The sequence below is a fragment of the Parasteatoda tepidariorum genome, chromosome 9, assembly GCF_982258835.1.
Source record: "Parasteatoda tepidariorum strain Cologne lab strain chromosome 9, Ptep-v5.0, whole genome shotgun sequence".
Lineage (NCBI taxonomy): Eukaryota > Metazoa > Arthropoda > Arachnida > Araneae > Theridiidae > Parasteatoda > Parasteatoda tepidariorum.
In genome coordinates this window covers 22712351-22737105 of record NC_141763.1, presented here as the reverse complement: position 1 = coordinate 22737105, position 24755 = coordinate 22712351, and the positions used below count along the sequence as shown (strand labels likewise).

Here is a 24755-nt window from a genome sequence, read left to right as displayed (position 1 = left end):
AGACTTTGAATAAGATGAAGACTTTGAGGGTATCTTTGTGTATCTTTCTTATAACACTAGAACCACTCGAGGTAATATCCTGATACTTGGACAGAAGCTAAAAGAGGCAATTTAAGTTTCCGATCTTTATAATCCTTCAATTTGTCGTTTGAGATTAGCGTTGAGAAAATGAATTTTTCGAATTAGTTTTGTATTAGTTATTGTTCAAAATAAAACTATAGACTAATCTGTTTTTGCAAATATTTAAAAGAATGCATCAGCGATGTTAGGTAAATTACAAACGGAATTTATTTCACGTCCTTTACACACACGCACACACACACACACACACATAAATATATATATATATATATATATATATATATATATATATATATATATATATATATATATATATATATATATATATATATATATATATATATATATATATATATATACAGGGTGGTCCTAAAATATATGTCAAAAATGTAAAGGTAGGTAGAGGGGACATCAATAAGCATATTTCGGATAGGACTGTGTGTGCTGTAATGGCACATTAAAGCACTAGCTTGTAAAGCAGTATGAATCAGAGGAAACTGAAAAGACAAATAAAGACAAAAGAAAATAAAAATTTATCAACAGTTTACAAGAGGTGCTCGAAAGAGCAGCCACCAACATCGATACAAGATTCACAGCCACGGCTCATGGATCGGCGTACATTAGAAGAGACGATGTCGAGCACATGTAAAACAGCAACAGACAAGCGGGCAACAAGATCTTCTTGATGGGACTCTCGTACACCAGGCTTTTAATATGACCCCAAAAGAAAAAATCCAAGCAGGTTAAATCAGGAGAACGCGGTGGCCAGGGAACTGAACCACCCCGTTCTATCCAATGCTGGCCGTAGACAGCGTCAAGGTGATTTCTGACGTTCCCTGTTCATCCTCTGAGCAGCTAATTCATTTCCTTGTGCAGCCCCATACATGAAATGCACGTCGGCAAGCTCCACATTGGTGAAACGATGCATGCTGTTTGAGATCCTTGTTGGAATCCAGCTAGCAAGCGCTTTTATGCACCGCAGTCATCAGCGCTCCCTACCAGCTCCAGGCGGCGTCACCGCACACACAATCCTATACGAAATATGCTTATTTAAGTCCCCTCTACCTACCTTTACATTTTTGACATATATTTCAGGACCACCCTGTATGTATGTATATATATATTCTTTCTTAGTGTTTTCTTGTATTTATTTATATATATATATATATATATATATATATATATATATATATATATATATATATATATATATATATGTTGTATAATGTGTAGTTATAGGCTACAAAAGATTTCTTGTAAAACTCTCCAGATATTGAAAACAGTAATTTCAAAAACGTTACGAGCAACCTGCATATGCATATTGGGCAGAATAATTTTTTAGCTAAGCATCGATAAAAATATTAGCATCCCAACCCACGAATATTTCGATCGATGTAAACGAATGTGCGAAAAGGAAACCACGAACTTTCCAACAGTTTATCTAACAGTTGTACCAACAGTTATGCCATGTAAATTCTTCCAAAATATATTTGCTACTGAAATATGTTCGCCTATCGTTAGTATCATAGAGTTGGTTAGTATAGAAGGGCTCTTTGCTTTCAGCTACCCATCTGTGTGTTTCGCTGTCTAGTTATTATATTTCCTGATAATCCTTCATGTCGCAAATATCAAAAAGCTAACTATTCTCAAATTATCTCGATTCATTGAAATTACTTAACTTGTACCTTATAGATTTAGTTAAATTTTAGAAAAATGAAATTTCGTTAATTTCGAGCGCTATTTAACACAGAATTATCACTTCTGAGTAAAAAGTAGGCGTTACCTCTCGTAGTGTACAAAAAAAAAATAGTGCGTGGAGGTCCTCCGCGCGGAAGAAGTTAAACTTCGCAACCTGCGACGTTAATTGTAGAAGAATCAGCAGTCGTAGAAGGATCACTAGTTCTATTCAACGACTCTTTTTCCTGCTCCGCTCGCTTCCGTGCTCTGTAATCACGGTAATATTGTGCATTTTTCGCACGTGGACCTCTTGAACCAGTGGAAGTGCTTGTGGTTCGTCTCGCCCTGGAAAATGTATTTGTATTAATAATGTATGTGGATGCGTCATAATGTAATTTCAAAAGAGAAAACCTAACAATCAATTGATATTCACAAGAGACGCACCTTGACATAACCTTAAATCCGTCGCATTGTCCGTGGGATTGTTTTCACTCATTTTTTACAATTGTTATCCACTAAATTTGAAAATAAAAAATATTACCCTATTAAATGCAACATTACTACAGGATGTGAGGCAACAGGAATATATCGAAGCCTTCGCTTATTCGCCATTGTGGGGTATTATTTAACTTTTTCAATAGCTGTTCATCGATGCGTTTTTTTTCTTGTTATTCAATCTTACCCTTATATTGCGCCGCTGTTTTTAAAAGATCTTAATAATTTCTTCAACTCTAAACGTTGCTATTCCATCGCTACAGTTCAAAATTCTTGTGGTGAAATTTTAAACACCACTGCAAACGAAAAAGACTTCTTCATTGGACTACATCTAGAACAGGTAATTCCATTTGAGGAAAAATAACCTATGAATTAAGTAAAATGTGAAAATTTTCATACCATTGACTATTGATTTCTATTTTCCAAGTTTCTTGATAAAAGAGGTCGCCAAACAGATTCCTCGCTCCCCATTTCTCGTCGCCACGACGTCAAAGGACGTGAATACTGTTTTAACCGCTTTGATTGTGGAATCGCTGACTCATTTAACGGTGACCCAGTTAAAATTGAATTTGTGTTTCTTAAATCTCTCGCACAGTGAAAATAAAATTCACTTATTATCGTGTATTGTGAATGGTAATATTAAACGAACAGATGATGAAACTATAAACTCTTAACTCTTCGTATGCTTAATAAAACTTTTAACTCTTCGTATGCATTTCCCAAATGATAACAGCAAAAAAAATATTGCCTGGGTAGCAAAACACTATTTTTTTTAAAAAATTTTTTAACCATCGTTGAACAGTCGTCCCAATTTTGTCAGTTTACGATTCCAATCTAGAAGATAAGGGGGAACTTCAGGATCAAGTATTGGGGGAAATATTGAATTTGTTGTACGTGGAGAGGAAAAACACCCATGATTCACCTGAGGGCAAGGTGACTCTAACCCAACAACCAAACCGCTTACCACTGGGGGGGAAGTAACACGAGTTTCTCACGGGCAGAATTTTCTGCTAATCCTAATATTAAACTTGTTCACAAAAAAAAGCCTTTTCCCACCCTTTATTTAATATTCATTTTTATCTATTCCTTTCTATTTGGAACTTTTTTTTATTGAATGCGCATTTAAACAGTAAACACTCAAGATAATAAAAAAAAGAAAGAAAAAAATATCTTTCATTGAATTTCATGGTTGGGTTATACATTAGAAATCTATGAATGTAAGTTATTTATTATTATTATACTGTATTATCACAAAATGTAACTTTACTACGGGATGTGTGGCAACAGGAATTTAACTATTGGGACAATATTTCCCAGATTACAGCGGCATTTATTGAAGTTACGGTCCACCACAACTTATTAGAAAAAGAATAATTTTATGAGCAACCGCGAAGAGCACACAGAGAAATAATGATATTCAAATTTCCCTACACCTTTATTTATATATAAATCTGAGCAAAAAAGAAATGTGGAAAACCGTTATCCTTATTAATGCATTTCAGAATCTTATTAACCGCAGTTAACAACTCGAAAACATAACTTTTTTACATAATGTTAATCATATTGCTTTCCTAAATGAAAAGATATATAAATACTTTTATATTTGAATAAATAAAAAATATACGAGGAAAAAACATTTTATCTAAGGGCCCCAAAAATTTGAATGGCCTAGAAATTATTTTTAATGTAGTGCTGCCATCTATCAGAAAAAATAGGAGTTGTATTTTCATATTTATTTTCCTTTGACTACGTCACAACCCCCATCTAACTTTATCTGAGAAAGAAAGGAGTAGGTCGTCGTCGTCGTTAAAGAATCAGATGAAAAGTCCCCTCGCCCCGCCCATTTTGCGTCATAGCGATAGCTACTCCTCTTTGCACTCGAAATCACCATTCTCAGTCAATGAGAAATAAGTTTCCATTTGTTAGCTCCTGGTTCTTCCAAATCCATAGAGGTTTCAACCGGTGTTGCAATCTGTTCTACCGTTGATCGAAGTTTCATTATCTACGTTACTTAACTCATACTCATATGTGATGGTTATCTTAGCATCAGCCCCGCTAGGGGCTCTAATTAATTCTCTGAGTGGAAATAAATAATAAATCGCCGAAGCGCAACTGAAAGGTGAAAGTTGGGGTTCAGTATCTTTTACTGAGAGAAAATTAAAATGAAGTAGTGTGATTGAACAAACAAGTTTAAGAGAGAGACGAGGTTTTGTGGCAGACTGCCTCGCCTCCCTTCGAGGTATTACCCCCGAACTTCTCAGGTGCACAGTAGCCACATAGCCTTAGAGAAAAGGAGAAATACATAATAAATGCGCAAAATTATTTACAAGATTTTACAGCTATTTACAAAATTTACGGGACAAAACTCCGTCGGACAGGAAAAAGGTGCTTGCCGGGCTATATTTTATTTTGTCTTTGATGAGCTCAAAATCAAAATTTTTAAAGTAATTGCACGTATGACAAGAGAGAGCATCTCTGAAGAAACTTGCACATAGTTCAGCTATGTGCTCATCTATTTTGTTGATTTTTAACTCTCGTCTTAGATCTTTCATTCTCATGGATCTGGGGGCTCATGTGATATATCTGAGGAATTTATTTTGAGTAATCTCCAGTTTCTCTTTTTGAGTAACAGTGGTTGTGCTCCATGCAGGGGCTGCGTAGCTGATGATCGGTCGAATGCATTGGAGGTATAGCGTTCGTTTTGTTTTGAGTGATAGTTTTGAATTATAGTTTAATATTGGTTTCAGAGATCTATAGGCTCCTTGCGCTTTGCTAAGAATATTTTCAATGTGGGTATTCCAGTTTAAAGTGCTAGTAAGAGTGACGCCTAGGTAGGTGGCCTTTCGAACTAGTGGTATTGCATCATTGAAAAGAGTAATATTTGGATAAATGACTTTCGTTTTACTTGATTTCCTAATAATTAGTAGTGAAGATTTAGTGGTGTTGATGGCTACCTTCCATTTTGTGCACCAGGCTTCGATATGAGGTATGATATTGCTGAGATTAGTTACTGACTTCTTAGGATTTATGGATCTGCTCATAAGGACAGTATCATCCGCGTAGAAGGCTGAGGTGATGTTTCTCATATTCTTAAAATTTGGAAAGTCCGCTGAATAAATTAGGTAGAGAACAGGGCCGTGAATTGATCCTTGCGGAACTCCTGTTCTACACTCTAAAAACTGTACCGCTGATTTCAGAGGCACATTTGGATCGTTTGTGCCTCTGAATTTTAAGGGCACAACGTGCCTTTAAAAATGAAAGGCACAATGTACCTCTGATTTCAGAGGCACATTTGGATCGTTTGTGCCTCTGAATTTTAAGGGCACAACGTGCCTTTAAAATTGAAAGGCACAATGTACCTCTGATTTCAGAGGCACATTTGGATCGTTTGTGCCTCTGAATTTTAAGGGCACAACGTGCCTTTAAAAATGAAAGGCACAATGAACCTCTGATTTCAGAGGCAAAATCAGATGTACCTCTTAGCTTGAAAAGTACATTGTACCTTAGATTTTGCTTTTATGAACCACTCATTGAAATAAGCATTTAGTGGTACCAAAACCTGTTATTTACCAGATTTGAACACTTTTTTTTTACCTATTTGTAATTTGCTTGCACTTCATATAAAAAGGGGTTTACACTATTACCAAGATATTAATTATAATAATTCTTAATGAAAAATATTTCTGAATTCTTTGAATATTGGCCACTTGAGGTGATCATCTCAAGGGATTCCATCTAAGGCTTTTTCATAGGCAATTATAAAATATGTAAATTTGCACAATTTCTTTAATTATGTAGCGTTTAATGATACTTCAACAATTTCAATGATGTTTTTCTAATCAGATATAGGTATAAAAAAATAATATTTATTTCTGTTTATTCCAAGTCAATATAATTCATGGATTTTTTTCCAAAAAGTTATCCTCAAAATGGAAATTTCTTATAAATTTAGATATTTTTTAAATATTTAGAGATTTAATAAAATAGCTTTATAAGAATCAAAATTAAACACTAAATATCATGAAATCTAATATCTTTTATTTTCACACATAAAGAACAATATTACATAATTTAGTAACAGTTGCACACAAATATGGAAACATATAGAACTTTCACAATATTTTAAAATTATAGATGTAGATTTTGAACAATTTGTATGTTTTATAACATCAAATATGTTTAATCAAATGACTTTACAAGTGTAAAATCAAAGATTTCTTTCTATTGAAATGAATTTTTTTTAAAAGCCTGATTTTGGCGAAGCATATTAACCCATTAGGCGCCATCATTCCCATTTTGGGAACATTAGCTTTCAATTTTTTTAGAACTAACCCAAGTTCGTGATTTTTTTGATTTTTTTTTGAAAAAATCAGATTTTTTTGATTTAAATCAGATTTTTTTGATTTTTATTCAAATACACTGTAAGAACTTTAATTTATGATTAAAAAAACTTTATAAATGCTTAATCAAAATTAATAATAAAACTATATTATAACAATATTTAGAACAATATTTTAACTTACTAAAATAATTTTTCATTATAATACATAGCTTTGAATGCATAGCAACCATTTTGAAACAAATGCATGATTGAAATTTAAGGACTAGTTCAAATAGAAAATTTAAAGAATACTTTAGTAGTCTGTCTAGGTTTTTCAAAGATAACTATTTTGTGAAAATGTAGACATAATTTTTGAAAATTAAAAATTTGGATTTATCTTTTCTTACGAGACACAAAAATAAAATGTTGAGAAAAAAATATTTTGTGGAATTGTTCTACCGTTTTTTAAGTTGTGTAGGTACCGGTAAACGGTAGTAAATTTCACTTGGACAGACCCCTGTACTTTAACTATTCAAACAGAGTTTCAATTAGCAAACCATAATCTTAATTTAAAATTTCCTTTTTTTTCCGTTTGATTTTTAAAATGACAAAATAAATGTAACAGATTGTGTTTATAAATGTAGTCATTCATCAAAAAATAAATATTTAATCTATATATTTTTATATTAAAATATTCACTTTTAATTCTATATCAAAATAGATACGTTAAGCTAAAAATATTTTTTTTTTAAAAATCTATGTACTCATAGGAATTTTTTTCCACAAAATTTCGTTATAGAAAATCAGATGTCAAAGATACTGTAAACATATTATGAGCAAAAATACCAGTTAATAACCCTACTGTTTCAAATAGAGTTTGAAAGGGAAGAATGACACTATATCAGGAAAAAAATATCTGAATTTATTGGCCTTTTTCTTTTCTTTCTATTTTTGGCAAATTGGGTATTTTCTTTTTAATATGCTTTTGAAAAAGCTTCAAAAATATACATTTTCCACCAATAAATATAATGTAGATTTTAATTCCATGCTTTTTCTTTCAAACGGTAGAATTTTAATTAACAATATTTACATTATTTTTTGAAAAAATTCATGTTTAATAATTACTTTCTACAGCTATGCAAGTCTATATTAAGACAGCATTAAATGTTTACTTTAATCTGTGCTTTCAATCTCAAGAATCAAAAGACTTTTAAAATTGTAATTTTCAATATGTTGGAATTTAACACACACCAAGAAAGAAAGTAATTTCGTTAACTAAAATTAATTAATGCAACAATTTATTTAAAATAAATTTTGAAACTAAGAAAAGAAAATAATAAAAGTATCAATAATTTAAAACACTGTTTTTTAACTTTTATAATCAATATATATAAAAAAAAATTAGTTGATTTAAATCAATGATTTTTTTAAAAAAATCATTTGATTTAAATCATGATTTAAATCGTGATTTAAATCAAGCTGATTTAAATCAACAAACCCTGGAACTAACTGCACTTAATATTATTTAATTGACAATTTTATTTGAGCTCTGAATATATGAAAAGCATTTTGCAATTTTTTTTGAAAGCTTGTTTCAGAATTTTTATTTTTTATAGTATTTTAAAAATCGTGAAATTCCGCATTTTTATCCCCAATCATTAAACATGCATTTGTTTTATAAATATTATTAAAATAAAAATTATTTTAACTTAAACTTGATTACAACAATCTAATGTACAAAATAAAACTAATCCATAGAGAAAATGTACAATGGCTAGTTTACAATTGAAGAAAAAAGACCTTGTTCCCTTTTGGGGGAAAGTATTGGCGAAAGCTGTTTTCAAACGAAAAACAAGATGCAGATTATTTTAGCAGAAAAATATTTTTTCATGACAATAATATATGCACTAACTTAATAACGCAGAACATAGCGTCGTTTCAGGTTTATCTTTATACTAGCTGTACCCTGCGTGCGTTGCAATGCTTTCAATTTGAATTTGAATTTTGTATTTAAGTGTGTAAATGACATTTGCGATTATGATTTGAAATGTAAATTTTATTTAATGGTGAAAAAAAGCAGTTAATTCTCTAGGATATCATTAGTGCATTTTCAAACAGACATGTATGGTGATGCACACGGAGCATGAAACATATTTTGGACAATGATCTGAAATAAGACTGGATCTATGGTGACATCAAGAATTTCTGCTGATATCTGATCAGTTTTAGAAGGTGGTTTTTTTTCAATAAGCCAAATTAGAATGTGTGCCTGAGGCAATCCTCGTTTTTGCCATTCAATAGAGTACACCCAACACCGTGTCTCTCTAAAAACATGACGCTTCACAATGAAATCAAGTAAAGATTATCATTTTTGTTTGAACACACGTGCTGTAATATCATGACGATCCGATGATGATTGTCCTGGTAACAAAATATCTCTAATTTCAACCCAAGCAGAATTGCACGTAAATGTAATAAATAAATCTAGGAGCCCATATGCGAGAACATATGTCATTGCATCCTGTGAGTATTCATACATGTGCCTTGGAGTCCAAGGCACATGTATGAATACTCAGACATGTATGAATACTACATTTGCAGGGAGTCCAAGTTTTTCTCCCTGCAAATGTAGTCGGCAATATAATCATTTTCCCCACATCATTAGGATTAACGTTACCATCATTAATTATTGCATCCCGTAAATGAATGCATTCTTCTGAACGTAATTTGGTTTGATTTAATTTAATATACAGTAGGCGTTCAGTTTCAATTTTCGCATACATATCGACAATGTATTGATGAACTAATTGTCGACATTTTAAAGTATGATTATCAGCGTTTTGGCAATCATTAATCTATATGCATAAAAACTTATTGCACTTGCTTTCTTATTGGTTTTCTCGCCTGTTTGCGGACTTCTTAATTTTATGTTAAAATAATATCCCTCCTCTCCTCACCAAAATAAAATAGGATATTGCAATGCATCATATGATCGATACGTTTCTGAGAACTCTTTGAACGTCACGATTTCTGCGATGAAGAACTGTATCGCGGGAGGTAAATTCTTCGCCAACTATAACAATAGCCACTTCATCCAATGTTGGCGCATTGTATTTTTCTTTGTGGTGGCCTACAGGTGTTTTTTCAGCTCTAATAACAACTTTGTAAATATCGGATGACATTTAGTCTAGGGCAATTGTGAACAGCCTAATTAACTGATTATGTTGATCGAAAAATTTTTGTAATACGGTAACAATTTTTCGTTTAGTGCCATTGTTTACCTGACAACGTTGATTGACTTGATCATTTGTGTTATCCATGAAATAAATTTGTAGAAATTTATGATCTGCGTTAGGCATTGAAAGAAGTGATCCTTGCACGATGATAAATTTGGCCTTGCACTTTGAATGTTGGGATGTAATTCTCGTTCAGGATACGTGTAGCACCGAATAAAGTCATTTAGAAACACGAATTGTACCGGCGTATATGCGCCAAAAAATGTTTCGATTGGTTTGTTTGACCTGATACGAAGGTTGATAATGTCTCGGCAGGCGACGTAAAATCTTGTAGTTTCTGTATGCTTCTAGAACAGCAAATTTCAGATGTTTCATTTTTAAATTTGAGAGCATTACAAAACATACATAATTGATATATTTCTCCGATGATGACACTTGGGGGAAGACTATAGTTTGTTGTCGGATCATAGTGAAATGCACTGAAATTCAAATCAGAGTATTGGCAGCGTCTGAATAGCGAAATGCGTTCTCGGTCGGTTTTCATTCTTGCTTCCCGTTGCTCTGATGTTTCCGACGAACGGGCTTGTGTAGTTCGTAGTTGATTTGTTGACAGTCTTCTTTCCTGTTGCTCAGACGTTTCTAAGGAACGGGCAAAAGCATTCTGTTCTCGATTAGTTTCAAGTCTTTTTCCCGTTGCTCCGATGTTTCTGAAACACGGGTAGTTCTCTTTTTGCGCGCTTGAGATGTCGACCGACTAAGAGCGATTTGCTTAGGCGGCATATTTTTGCAAATATTCTTTCTGATATATAAAATATGATATATAAAAGAAAGTCGTGTTAGTTACTTCACTTATAACTCAAGAACGGCTGAACCGATTTAGCTGAAAATTGGCAGGGAGGTAGTTTAGAGCCAGGAGAAGGACATAGGATACTTTTTATCCCGTGCGATAAACCGTTCCAGCGATATCAGTGAAAGTCGAAATGGAATTTTCTGATTGGTTAAAAGCTAGCCATTGTTTTAAATTTTGCTATAAACGATTCAATTTTCAAATATCTTGAAGATAACAACAGTGATATTTTCTATCTTATAACTCTATTCATTTAGAAAAGTAAATTAAAGTAAATTGCATATACTTTAATTTTTAATTCGCGCTTTTCTTTTTGTCAGGTGAGCACAAGCAAGTAAAATCAACGAGAATAGATTTCTTAATTGTTGGTCGTATCACGGATTCAGTAATGTGAAAACTGTTTAATAAATATAAAGACAAAAGCAAATTTCATTCAAATTGCACGTTTTCAGAAATATTTATATTTAGTACGTAATTTTAGGTTAGCAAAATTAAATATACTTTTCGAAGATTTCAGTGCTGTGACAGTTGTCATTTGAAAACTATTAGTTTGTTTGTTTATTTATGCAAAGTTTTCGAATTCATCCATTTTATTTCTTTCATTTATAAAATTGATTTTTGTTTTAAATCTTATAATTTTCATATTTCTTATTCATCTCATTTTTATTGCTCTTTTTATTATTTAAAATATGTATGTGATATTTCGATTTAGCAAATTTGCGACCACTGCCAACTTTTACATTTCTTTTTCGTTGTCAGAAAGAATATTTGCAAAAATATGCCGCCTAAGCAAATCGCTCTTAGTCGGTCGACATCTCAAGCGCGCAAAAAGAGAACTACCCGTGTTTCAGAAACATCGGAGCAACGGGAAAAAGACTTGAAACTAATCGAGAACAGAATGCTTTTGCCCGTTCCTTAGAAACGTCTGAGCAACAGGAAAGAAGACTGTCAACAAATCAACTACGAACTACACAAGCCCGTTCGTCGGAAACATCAGAGCAACGGGAAGCAAGAATGAAAACCGACCGAGAACGCATTTCGCTATTCAGACGCTGCCAATACTCTGATTTGAATTTCAGTGCATTTCACTATGATCCGACAACAAACTATAGTCTTCCCCCAAGTGTCATCATCGGAGAAATATATCAATTATGTATGTTTTGTAATGCTCTCAAATTTAAAAATGAAACAGCTGAAATTTGCTGTTCTAGAAGCATACAGAAACTACAAGATTTTACGTCGCCTGCAGAGACATTATCAACCTTCGTATCAGGTCAAACAAACCAATCGAAACATTTTTTGGCGCATATACGCCGGTACAATTCGTGTTTCTAAATGACTTTATTCGGTGCTACACGTATCCTGAACGAGAATTACATCCCAACATTCAAAGTGCAAGGCCAAATTTATCATCGTGCAAGGATCACTTCTTTCAATGCCTAACGCAGATCATAAATTTCTACAAATTTATTTCATGTATAACACAAATGATCAAGTCAATCAACGTTGTCAGGTAAACAATGGCACTAAACGAAAAATTGTTACCGTATTACAAAAATTTTTCGATCAACATAATCAGTTAATTAGGCTGTTCACAATTGCCCTAGACTAAATGTCATCCGATATTTACAAAGTTGTTATTAGAGCTGAAAAAACACCTGTAGGCCACCACAAAGAAAAATACAATGCGCCAACATTGGATGAAGTGGCTATTGTTATAGTTGGCGAAGAATTTACCTCCCGCGATACAGTTCTTCATCGCAGAAATCGTGACGTTCAAAGAGTTCTCAGAAACGTATCGATCATATGATGCATTGCAATATCCTATTTTATTTTGGTGAGGAGAGGAGGGATATTATTTTAACATAAAATTAAGAAGTCCGCAAACAGGCGAGAAAACCAATAAGAAAGCAAGTGCAATAAGTTTTTATGCATATAGATTAATGATTGCCAAAACGCTGATAATCATACTTTAAAATGTCGACAATTAGTTCATCAATACATTGTCGATATGTATGCGAAAATTGAAACTGAACGCCTACTGTATATTAAATTAAATCAAACCAAATTACGTTCAGAAGAATGCATTCATTTACGGGATGCAATAATTAATGATGGTAACGTTAATCCTAATGATGTGGGGAAAATGATTATATTGCCGACTACATTTGCAGGGAGAAAAACTTGGACTCCCTGCAAATGTAGTATTCATACATGTCTGAGTATTCATACATGTGCCTTGGACTCCAAGGCACATGTATGAATACTCACAGGATGCAATGACATATGTTCTCGCATATGGGCTCCTAGATTTATTTATTACATTTACGTGCAATTCTGCTTGGGTTGAAATTAGAGATATTTTGTTACCAGGACAATCATCATCGGATCGTCATGATATTACAGCACGTGTGTTCAAACAAAAATGATAATCTTTACTTGATTTCATTGTGAAGCATCATGTTTTTAGAGAGACACGGTGTTGGGTGTACTCTATTGAATGGCAAAAACGAGGATTGCCTCAGGCACACATTCTAATTTGGCTTATTGAAAAAAAACCACCTTCTAAAACTGATCAGATATCAGCAGAAGTTCTTGATGTCACCATAGATCCAGTCTTATTTCAGATCATTGTCCAAAATATGTTTCATGCTCCGTGTGCATCACCATACATGTCTGTTTGAAAATGCACTAATGATATCCTAGAGAATTAACTGCTTTTTTTCACCATTAAATAAAATTTACATTTCAAATCATAATCGCAAATGTCATTTACACACTTAAATACAAAATTCAAATTCAAATTGAAAGCGTTGCAACGCACGCAGGGTACAGCTAGTCTATATATATAAAAGAAAGTCGTGTTAGTTACTTCACTTATAACCCAAGAACGGCTGAACCGATTTAGCTGAAAATTGGCAGGGAGGTAGTTTAGAGCCAGGAGAAGGACATAGGATACTTTTTATCCCGTGCGATAAACCGTTCCAGCGATATCAGTGAAAGTCGAAATGGAATTTTCTGATTGGTTAAAAGCTAGCCATTGTTTTAAATTTTGCTATAAACGATTCAATTTTCAAATATCTTGAAGATAACAACAGTGATATTTTCTATCTTATAACTCTATTCATTTAGAAAAGTAAATTAAAGTAAATTGCATATACTTTAATTTTTAATTCGCGCTTTTCTTTATGTCAGGTGAGCACAAGCAAGTAAAATCAACGAGAATAGATTTCTTAATTGTTGGTCGTATCACGGATTCAGTACTGTGAAAACTGTTTAATAAATATAAAGACAAAAGCAAATTTCATTCAAATTGCACGTTTTCAGAAATATTTATATTTAGTACGTAATTTTAGGTTAGCAAAATTAAATATACTTTTCGAAGATTTCAGTGCTGTGACAGTTGTCATTTGAAAACTATTAGTTTGTTTGTTTATTTATGCAAAGTTTTCGAATTCATCCATTTTATTTCTTTCATTTATAAAATTGATTTTTGTTTTAAATCTTATAATTTTCATATTTCTTATTCATCTCATTTTTATTGCTCTTTTTATTATTTAAAATATGTATGTGATATTTCGATTTAGCAAATTTGCGACCACTGCCAACTTTTACATTTCTTTTTCGTTGTCAGAAAGAATATTTGCAAAAATATGCCGCCTAGCTGTACCCTGCGTGCGTTGCAACGCTTTCAATTTGAATTTGAATTTTGTATTTAAGTGTGTAAATGACATTTGCGATTATGATTTGAAATGCAAATTTTATTTAATGGTGAAAAAAAGCAGTTAATTCTCTAGGATATCATTAGTGCATTTTCAAACAGACATGTATGGTGATGCACACGGAGCATGAAACATATTTTGGACAATGATCTGAAATAAGACTGGATCTATGGTGACATCAAGAATTTCTGCTGATATCTGATCAGTTTTAGAAGGTGGTTTTTTTTCAATAAGCCAAATTAGAATGTGTGCCTGAGGCAATCCTCGTTTTTGCCATTCAATAGAGTACACCCAACACCGTGTCTCTCTAAAAACATGATGCTTCACAATGAAATCAAGTAAAGATTATCATTTTTGTTTGAACACACGTGCTGTAATATCATGACGATCCGATGATGATTGTCCTGGTAACAAAATATCTCTAATTTCAACCCAAGCAGAATTGCACGTAAATGTAATAAATAAATCTAGGAGCCCATATGCGAGAACATATGTCATTGCATCCTGTGAGTATTCATACATGTGCCTTGGAGTCCAAGGCACATGTATGAATACTCAGACATGTATGAATACTACATTTGCAGGGAGTCCAAGTTTTTCTCCCTGCAAATGTAGTCGGCAATATAATCATTTTCCCCACATCATTAGGATTAACGTTACCATCATTAATTATTGCATCCCGTAAATGAATGCATTCTTCTGAACGTAATTTGGTTTGATTTAATTTAATATACAGTAGGCGTTCAGTTTCAATTTTCGCATACATATCGACAATGTATTGATGAACTAATTGTCGACATTTTAAAGTATGATTATCAGCGTTTTGGCAATCATTAATCTATATGCATAAAAACTTATTGCACTTGCTTTCTTATTGGTTTTCTCGCCTGTTTGCGGACTTCTTAATTTTATGTTAAAATAATATCCCTCCTCTCCTCACCAAAATAAAATAGGATATTGCAATGCATCATATGATCGATACGTTTCTGAGAACTCTTTGAACGTCACGATTTCTGCGATGAAGAACTGTATCGCGGGAGGTAAATTCTTCGCCAACTATAACAATAGCCACTTCATCCAATGTTGGCGCATTGTATTTTTCTTTGTGGTGGCCTACAGGTGTTTTTTCAGCTCTAATAACAACTTTGTAAATATCGGATGACATTTAGTCTAGGGCAATTGTGAACAGCCTAATTAACTGATTATGTTGATCGAAAAATTTTTGTAATACGGTAACAATTTTTCGTTTAGTGCCATTGTTTACCTGACAACGTTGATTGACTTGATCATTTGTGTTATCCATGAAATAAATTTGTAGAAATTTATGATCTGCGTTAGGCATTGAAAGAAGTGATCCTTGCACGATGATAAATTTGGCCTTGCACTTTGAATGTTGGGATGTAATTCTCGTTCAGGATACGTGTAGCACCGAATAAAGTCATTTAGAAACACGAATTGTACCGGCGTATATGCGCCAAAAAATGTTTCGATTGGTTTGTTTGACCTGATACGAAGGTTGATAATGTCTCTGCAGGCGACGTAAAATCTTGTAGTTTCTGTATGCTTCTAGAACAGCAAATTTCAGCTGTTTCATTTTTAAATTTGAGAGCATTACAAAACATACATAATTGATATATTTCTCCGATGATGACACTTGGGGGAAGACTATAGTTTGTTGTCGGATCATAGTGAAATGCACTGAAATTCAAATCAGAGTATTGGCAGCGTCTGAATAGCGAAATGCGTTCTCGGTCGGTTTTCATTCTTGCTTCCCGTTGCTCTGATGTTTCCGACGAACGGGCTTGTGTAGTTCGTAGTTGATTTGTTGACAGTCTTCTTTCCTGTTGCTCAGACGTTTCTAAGGAACGGGCAAAAGCATTCTGTTCTCGATTAGTTTCAAGTCTTTTTCCCGTTGCTCCGATGTTTCTGAAACACGGGTAGTTCTCTTTTTGCGCGCTTGAGATGTCGACCGACTAAGAGCGATTTGCTTAGGCGGCATATTTTTGCAAATATTCTTTCTGACAACGAAAAAGAAATGTAAAAGTTGGCAGTGGTCGCAAATTTGCTAAATCGAAATATCACATACATATTTTAAATAATAAAAAGAGCAATAAAAATGAGATGAATAAGAAATATGAAAATTATAAGATTTAAAACAAAAATCAATTTTATAAATGAAAGAAATAAAATGGATGAATTCGAAAACTTTGCATAAATAAACAAACAAACTAATAGTTTTCAAATGACAACTGTCACAGCACTGAAATCTTCGAAAAGTATATTTAATTTTGCTAACCTAAAATTACGTACTAAATATAAATATTTCTGAAAACGTGCAATTTGAATGAAATTTGCTTTTGTCTTTATATTTATTAAACAGTTTTCACATTACTGAATCCGTGATACGACCAACAATTAAGAAATCTATTCTCGTTGATTTTACTTGCTTGTGCTCACCTGACATAAAGAAAAGCGCGAATTAAAAATTAAAGTATATGCAATTTACTTTAATTTACTTTTCTAAATGAATAGAGTTATAAGATAGAAAATATCACTGTTGTTATCTTCAAGATATTTGAAATATGAATCGTTTATAGCAAAATTTAAAACAATGGCTAGCTTTTAACCAATCAGAAAATTCCATTTCGACTTTCACTGATATCGCTGGAACGGTTTATCGCACGGGATAAAAAGTATCCTATGTCCTTCTCCTGGCTCTAAACTACCTCCCTGCCAATTTTCAGCTAAATCGGTTCAGCCGTTCTTGAGTTATAAGTGAAGTAACTAACACGACTTTCTTTTATATATATAGATTACTACACTAATCTAATACGTTGCCAAAAATAAACCTCAATCTATGTTTATTTCCTCCCCTCAAACACGATAAAACATCTGCATTTTTCAATCTCTTCCCCATTCATTGCACGTTTACTCCTCCCCAACAGCAAAATGACTCTAAATTTCTATTTGCATTTTTATAAAATAATTAATTTATAATAAATTTGTATTATGTTTAAAAGTTTCCTACAGAAAAAATCTATCATAAAAAATTTCTAACATTTTCCTTTGGCTAAGAATTTTAAAATCTGGCAAATAATTTGAAATACTTAGTATAGGCTATGTATATATATATATATATATATATATATATATATATATATATATATATATATATATATATATATATATATATATAGTAACATCATAATTAAAGGTCAATAAAGAAAAAGTGCTGGTAAAAAAAGAAAACACAACACTGGAAGCAAAATTATAATGGCAAACATACTTAATACAATGAGTAATTTAACCAGTGAGAATAGCCTAAACCAAATTTACAAAAATTACAGTTTAAAATAAAACAAAATTAAAAAAAATTAGCACTATAATGAGAAAATAAAATATCATAGTAAAAGGTGATAACATATAGATAAATTTGCTTTACAGAGTGGAACAACTGTAAGTCAATTTTACTTGGAGATGGTAAGATTCGTTTAATGCAGACTCTTATAAAAAAAAGTCCACATGTTTCGCAGAGAACTTTTATTAAAACATTTTCCAAATTTTGAAAAAAATCAAATGACACACATTTTTCTTTCTTTTAGTTTTCACTAGTTATTAATACAGAATCACAATAATTCGGAGAAATAGCAACGGACATTTAAAGGTTGTATCCGGAAGAAAAAATGCTCAAGTTAAACACTTTGCTGGGGGAGGTACATGGGCAAAGCATTTGCAGAGGAGGCCTGATCAAATCCTTCCCGCAGCATCCACATTATTTATAGTTTAGCATTGACCACAGTGCTGATGTAAAATATCCTCAGAGGTAGTTGGATCATGGGTTTGAGTCTCCTGGACGCCAGACTAACTGTAGCAGGCTTAGTGGTTTTCCTCTCCATGTAAGTGTTTTATCATGCATTCAGCTCGGCTAGAACATTTAAAACAGGACTTATCAATGTAAGAGTATTTTATTTGAATAAGTAGTTAAAAGTTTCTATCACAATGTAATCAAATACATTCATGAAGATTTTATTACATTAAGAATAGGTTTAGCTAAAATAATTTTTATATATAATATTATTGAACTAATTTAACACGTTGAATGCCATAGGGGTCACCGGTGACTGGTGCTGAGTTTTTTCGTAGCGCCACTGGGGTCACCGATGAACGGCGAAACCTCGATTATTCGAAACACATAATTCGAACAAATTTTTAATGCTCTAATTTTTTTTATATTATTACTAAAATGAATATACTGAAAAAATCATTTTGGCCAGACGGGCAAGCCATGAAAATTAGTGTGGCATTCAACATGTTAAAGAAAAAAAAAAGTGTAAATCTATCTAAGCTTAAATACATAAGAAAGTGCAAGGATTGTTTTTAACACAAAACAAAATTGGAGTCAACAAAGAAAATTCAAATGTAAATCGAAAAGTAATTATTTATAAAAATAATTATTATTTATAAAAATATTTAATAATTAAAAACATTTTTTTGCATTTACTGGAACACAGTCAAGACAAAGTAACAGCAAAAAAAAAACTATTAATCATTTAGTTATATACTAATAATATAAATTTAGATTACACAAACATTAAATTGCCTTTCAGATAGCAAAAAAAAAAAAAAAAAAAAAAAAAAAAAAAAAAACAATTTCACTGCATCAAGTTTATACACATATCAATCCTTACAATCAATATATTTTCTTTCTAAATATTATCAAAATTGCTTCGCTTCATATTTTTTTTACTACAGTTCAGGAAAAGCATTAGTTATAGATTAAAAAAAGTTTTTTGATAATGTTATTCTAAGTAACACAGGTAAGGTAGCAATAACAATAAAAAATAAAAAAAAGTTTCTTAAAAATTATTATCACTGATGCTGAATTAGAAAGTTTTACTAGGTAGCTTTTCGTAGCAAGAAAACAAGGAGTATAAAGTGTTGAGCATTGAATATGAAGTACCAAATATTTTTTTAATAAATTATTCAGTATATATCGATAAAGCATTAAGAATTTATCTTGGAAAATGCCAGTGACACAACAGCGATTCTGCATATCTAATCCATTTGTGATCCAATGAATGTTATGCAAATAATTTTTTTATTTTTTATATATAGTTATTGATATCAAAATTATGTAAATTAAACTGCTCTAGTTAACAATACTTTAATATTTTTTAAAAAGTTCAAGCTGTTAAGTACTTGGCATTATATTATTTTAAACAAAGAGCAAGGTACTCATCACCGCCCATCACTCAACCATGACCAAAAATCCTATTTCTAGGGCTTTACTTTTTAACGGCCATGGTTAAAATGCCATGTAATTTTGATACTGGTCAGATAAAGTGGACTCCGCTTGAGCTAGCTCGTTTGAATCTTCTGCATGATAACCAATGAGAGAACTTTCACTTGTGGCATAATTTATATGCAAAGTATACACGCCAGTTGTTTTATACATTGCCAGGATCTAACTCATTACCCTAGTTCTCTAATAAGCAGTGTGAAAGATAATTTAACCAGCTGTGCCACAAGAGCACCCTGGAGCAAGCTATTAATCCTTTTTAAAAATCAAATAAATTAAATTTCAATTTGAAATGCTAAAATTTTTAAAACGAATTTCATAGTCATAAATAATTATATATCCCATGTTATCTATTTTGAGTCATAAATTCAAAACTAAAATTTGAAATTATACACTGAAAGCTGTGATGTTAGAATAAAACATTTTTAAACATTAGTACTTTTTCAAAAAAAATAATAACTAATTAAAAATTTATAAATCATTAGAAGATTGCCTTTTTCTCCCATGCTTACACCATATTTAAAATATAAATAAAGCATAATCTTATTTTTTTCTTCAGGTTTATATCAATTGTAAGTTTAGTAACAGTTTGAAATAATTATAATTAGATATCAATGTCAATTGTTTTCTAAAATAGCTAATGATTGAAAGTATACTTTTCATAATTATAATAAAAATTCGAAAACATTCTTCGTTGTTTTTTAAATTATTCAATCATTCTGTGAGAGAATTTCTGTGATAGCTCTCGAATGTAAACTAAGATAAACAAAAAAGCAAATTGGTATTTCAAATAAAAATGATTTCTTATTCATAGCAATCGCCACATTGAAAACCTCATACAAAATTATAATCAAACACTACAGAACAAATATAGGGCACTTTAAAAACATTCCTCTTAATATTATAATGATAAAACATAAATAATACAACTACAACAGAAATGTAAACATAACTAGGGTTAGCTCTCTCGCTTAAACATTTTTATAAGATTTGTAGCATTAATAATTCACTAATAAAAATTGAAATGTATTAATAAAAAAGATGCCGTCGTTACTTAGGAATTAATATAAAAATAAGATACAAGTATTAAACTTACCAAATTCAAGCATTTTTATAACATCAATAGAGCACATTTGTAGAAAACTTCTTCCATCGGTAGCGTGGATGCGAGGGGACAGAAAACGTATTTCGTCATAAAATTTTTCACTGATGTGCGCATGCGCTTGTTCTCCGTTACATGATCGTACCGAAGAAAAAGAAATGAAGCGAATTTCAGAGGCACGAAAGTCTTTTTGTACCGCGCATTGACTGGCGTTTGCTTTGGTACCTTTAATTTGTTGTGGTGCCTCTCATTTTTAAAGGCACATTAGTTATGTGCCTCTTACGCGAGAAAATACACGGTACATTTAGCCTGTGCCTCTGAAATCAGAGGTACAGTTTTTAGAGTGTAATGCATCTAGTGGTAGAAAATATTGCATTGATCTTTATATGAAAAGTTCTGTTTGTCAGATCATTATTAATTAGTAGTACTAGACCTTTGTGGATATTGAAATTTATGAGCTTGTATATGAGGCCCTGATGCCAGACTCGGGCAAAGGCTTTGGCCACATCCAACATCAGGAGCGCTGTTGTTTCTTTTTTAAAGAATCCTTGGTTAATATTCTCAATAATTCTCACTAGCTGTTTAGTGGTGGATAGATGTTCTCGAAAACTGAATTGTTCATACGGGATAAAACTGAGATGGGGCTTTAGTCTGTTGTGAATTATCTTCTCAAAAATTTTTGAAAATACGTTCAGCAAACTAATAGGTCTGTAGCTTTCAGGATTTAGTAGATTTCGCCCCTGTTTGGGGAAGAGCACAACCTGAGCGTGTTTTCATTTGGGGGGGGGGGATATTTCAGTTTGAGGCAAGCATTGATGATGTTTAGCACCTGCCCAATGATGTTGGGAGGGAGCTTTTTAATCATGAGGTTATTTATATTATCAGTACCGGGAGCTTTATTATTCTGAAATTTGGTGATAATACTGGTGATCTCTTCCATAGTGGCTAGATCTGAGGATAACTGATAGTCATGAAATTATTGACAGCATTAACCCCTTGGGGACGGGTGATTCAGAAAAGCATTCGTACAAAATCAGAATCAAGTTGTAATTAAATAAAAAACGGTAACTTAAATGCAGTCTTTGCTAATTTGACAGACTTACTTTGCTTTTACTTTAATTATTGTCTGTTTAATCATATATATAATCAATGTTAATTCAAAGTATAACTAAATAGTTTTATTTTGAACAAAGTAATGGTGAATTAAATAAATCAAAGAATTATAACTCCGCCCACAAATAAACTGCTAAAGAATTACTTTGATTACCAGTTTTATCTTTTTATCCTGATTGATATAGTTTCATGCTGTCACGTATTTGTGACAGTCGGCGCGAAAGGGTTAATGATAATGTCATCGGAATTGGCATCAATAGGATCATTATTGAGCGAAAATTGTCTTTCCATTGTGTCTGCAAAAATTTCGCATTTATCATTATCGGAATACTTTTTTAAAAGTCATTGAGAGAAATTTGTCATATATATTTGAGAATTGAATCCGTAGTGGTAAACAAGTAAATAAGACAAATCCATCATATTCGAAAATTAAGCAAATTTTTAGACATATATCTGCTACCACTATCTTATTTTTACTAAATCGTACATAAATGCTTCGTTCGCGAACTTGTTTCCCTTCACAGTGGTCTAATCAAACTACCTTTAAAAAACCGTGCGGAGGCTGAACTTTGGATGTTGCAAACGTAAGGTGTAGACAGTAGTCGTTGTGTCTATAATGGGGAATCTTCTTCCCCGCTGCTGTCCGCGGCATCAATAAGGGATTACTCCCCTATTGAGGTGCTCTGATAAGAATAGCTAGCATGAGATGATTTAGCCGTAGAATTAGTTGCTGTGGTGGAGTAATTCGATCAGAAAGTAAGAAGGAAGTAACTGGGCTATAGCTGTTATTTTCATTAAGTAGATCAATATTAAAAATGGAATTGAAGTTGTCGACGAGATTATTTTTAGCATCACTGAAGCATTTAACCCTTTCGCGCCGACTGTCACAAATACGTGACAGCATAAAACCGTATCAACGAGGATAAAAAGATAAAACTGGTAATCAAAGTATTTCTTTAGCAGTTTATTTGTGGGCGGAGTTATAATTGTTCAATTTATTTAATTCACCATTACTTTGTTCAAAATAAAACTATTTAGTTATACTTTGAATTAACATAGATTATATATATGATTAAACTAACAATAATTAAAGTAAAAGCAAAGTAAGTCTGTCAAATTAGCAAAGACCACATTTAAGTTACCGTTTTTTATTTAAATACAACTTGATTCTGATTTTGTACGAATGCTTTTCTGAATCGCTCGTCCCCAAGGGGTTAAGGCTGGGTTAGGCCGTATGTTCGTTGAGATCATCAGTTTTAAGTTCTTTGTGAATAGTGTTATTACTAATGGCTTTATGGCTTATTTACACGATCAAAGTTCTTTAATGTCACTGATTGGTCGGATGAAAAACTTGCGCATGCGCAGTAGTATTGCAATTTCCTGCAATACTGCAGCAATATACTAAAAAAATTTTGCAGCTTGGTATATAGTGAGTCATTGTTTGCTGAAGGCTTATTGATGGGCCCACCCACAATTGACTACATATCAAGGGGGGGGGGGCAACCTACGACTCGAGAGTCACATGCGGATTTTTGAAGGTTTATTTCTGGCTCTCGATAAATGTACCCCGAGTCCACTTTTCATTTTTGTGCTATTATATTTTAAAAAATTATTTACGTGCTTCAAAATGTCTTTTAAATTACGAACATCAAATATGAAAGACTAAGTACAACGTTGTAACAAATTTCTTTTACGTCCGACTCATCGGAAACTACTCGCATGAACATAAACGGTGGCGTAATTGTCCGTAATCCTTTTATTCCACTTTGAAATTTGTGAAATCCAAACACCGATCAGTATCAATTAATCAGCATCTCAAAGAAAATCTGAGAAGCGCTGTCACCAATTATTCACCAATTTTTAAACCATTATCAAAACAAGTAAAATAAATGTGTTTAATTTTTAATATTTAAATTTAATACACATATTTTGAACTTTTATTTAAATATTTTCAATAAACATAAGTTCTGCAAAAAAAAAAAAAAATTAATGTCTTTTCTGCCTACATTTTAAATACGTATTTAAGTGCGCCTCGCCAAAAATTTCAAAGTTTGAAAAATGGCTCGACTATATATGAGCTTGGCCACCCCTGCTATATATGGAGGTCCTGCTGTGTTTAATTTATTAGTGTATCCTCCTAAAGGACAGGAAGTGGGCGGTGTAGGCGTATCTCTCCAAACAATCCCATATTACACATAACCTTTTTGGAATGAAACCGAAACGTGGATTCAATTCAGATATTAAATTCGACTCACTTCATCACTTTTATAAAATATCCTCCGAAACCCCATAAAGCGCCAAATCATCAATCAACAAGAAAATCAACTACTCCTCACTGCATCCTGACTTCCTTCATCCTGCCTGCCATCATCCAATGCTACCTGAAAAACACAGTTTCATGAACTTTGAAATTTCAATAGAACTTTAAAAAAATAATAAATACTTCCAATACTACAAAATAAAAATGTGATAACCAATATAAATAATTATAAAAATATTTTCCAACTATGTAAAACAAAACAATGCCTGTAATCCCCCCCTTTTTTTGTAATTTTATTTTTTATTTTAAATTTTTAAATTTTTTGTGTGTTTTTTTTCCTTCATGCCACCATATTGTTGCATAAGTCAAAATGTTTTAAATCATTGTATATACTTAATGATGTATGGGTGAGGGGCCGCTGTGCGGCCCAGGTACCCAGTTCTTTCAAATAAAGTAAGTAAGTAAAATTTACGTCATGCTGTACCTGTTAAAAAGCAAGCAAAAATAGTCAAATATTTGCAGAATTTACTTTGTAGTTATTTACCGTTTTTTTAATTATTTTAGCCTGTCCGGAGCAGTTGGCATATCTGCTTACGGCTCTT

The 24755-nt window shown here is 32.3% G+C and overlaps 1 long non-coding RNA gene across 1 annotated transcript; it reads right to left on the bottom strand.

Annotated features, from left to right (window-relative positions):
- Window positions 1–17904: 17904 nt before the first annotated feature.
- On the bottom strand, window positions 17905–21120 carry LOC147803388 (uncharacterized). Its single transcript, XR_015429057.1, has 2 exons — window positions 20775–21120; window positions 17905–18304 (listed from the first exon to the last, which is right to left on the bottom strand). It is a non-coding gene; the product is annotated as an uncharacterized LOC147803388 (long non-coding RNA).
- Window positions 21121–24755: the final 3635 nt, after the last annotated feature.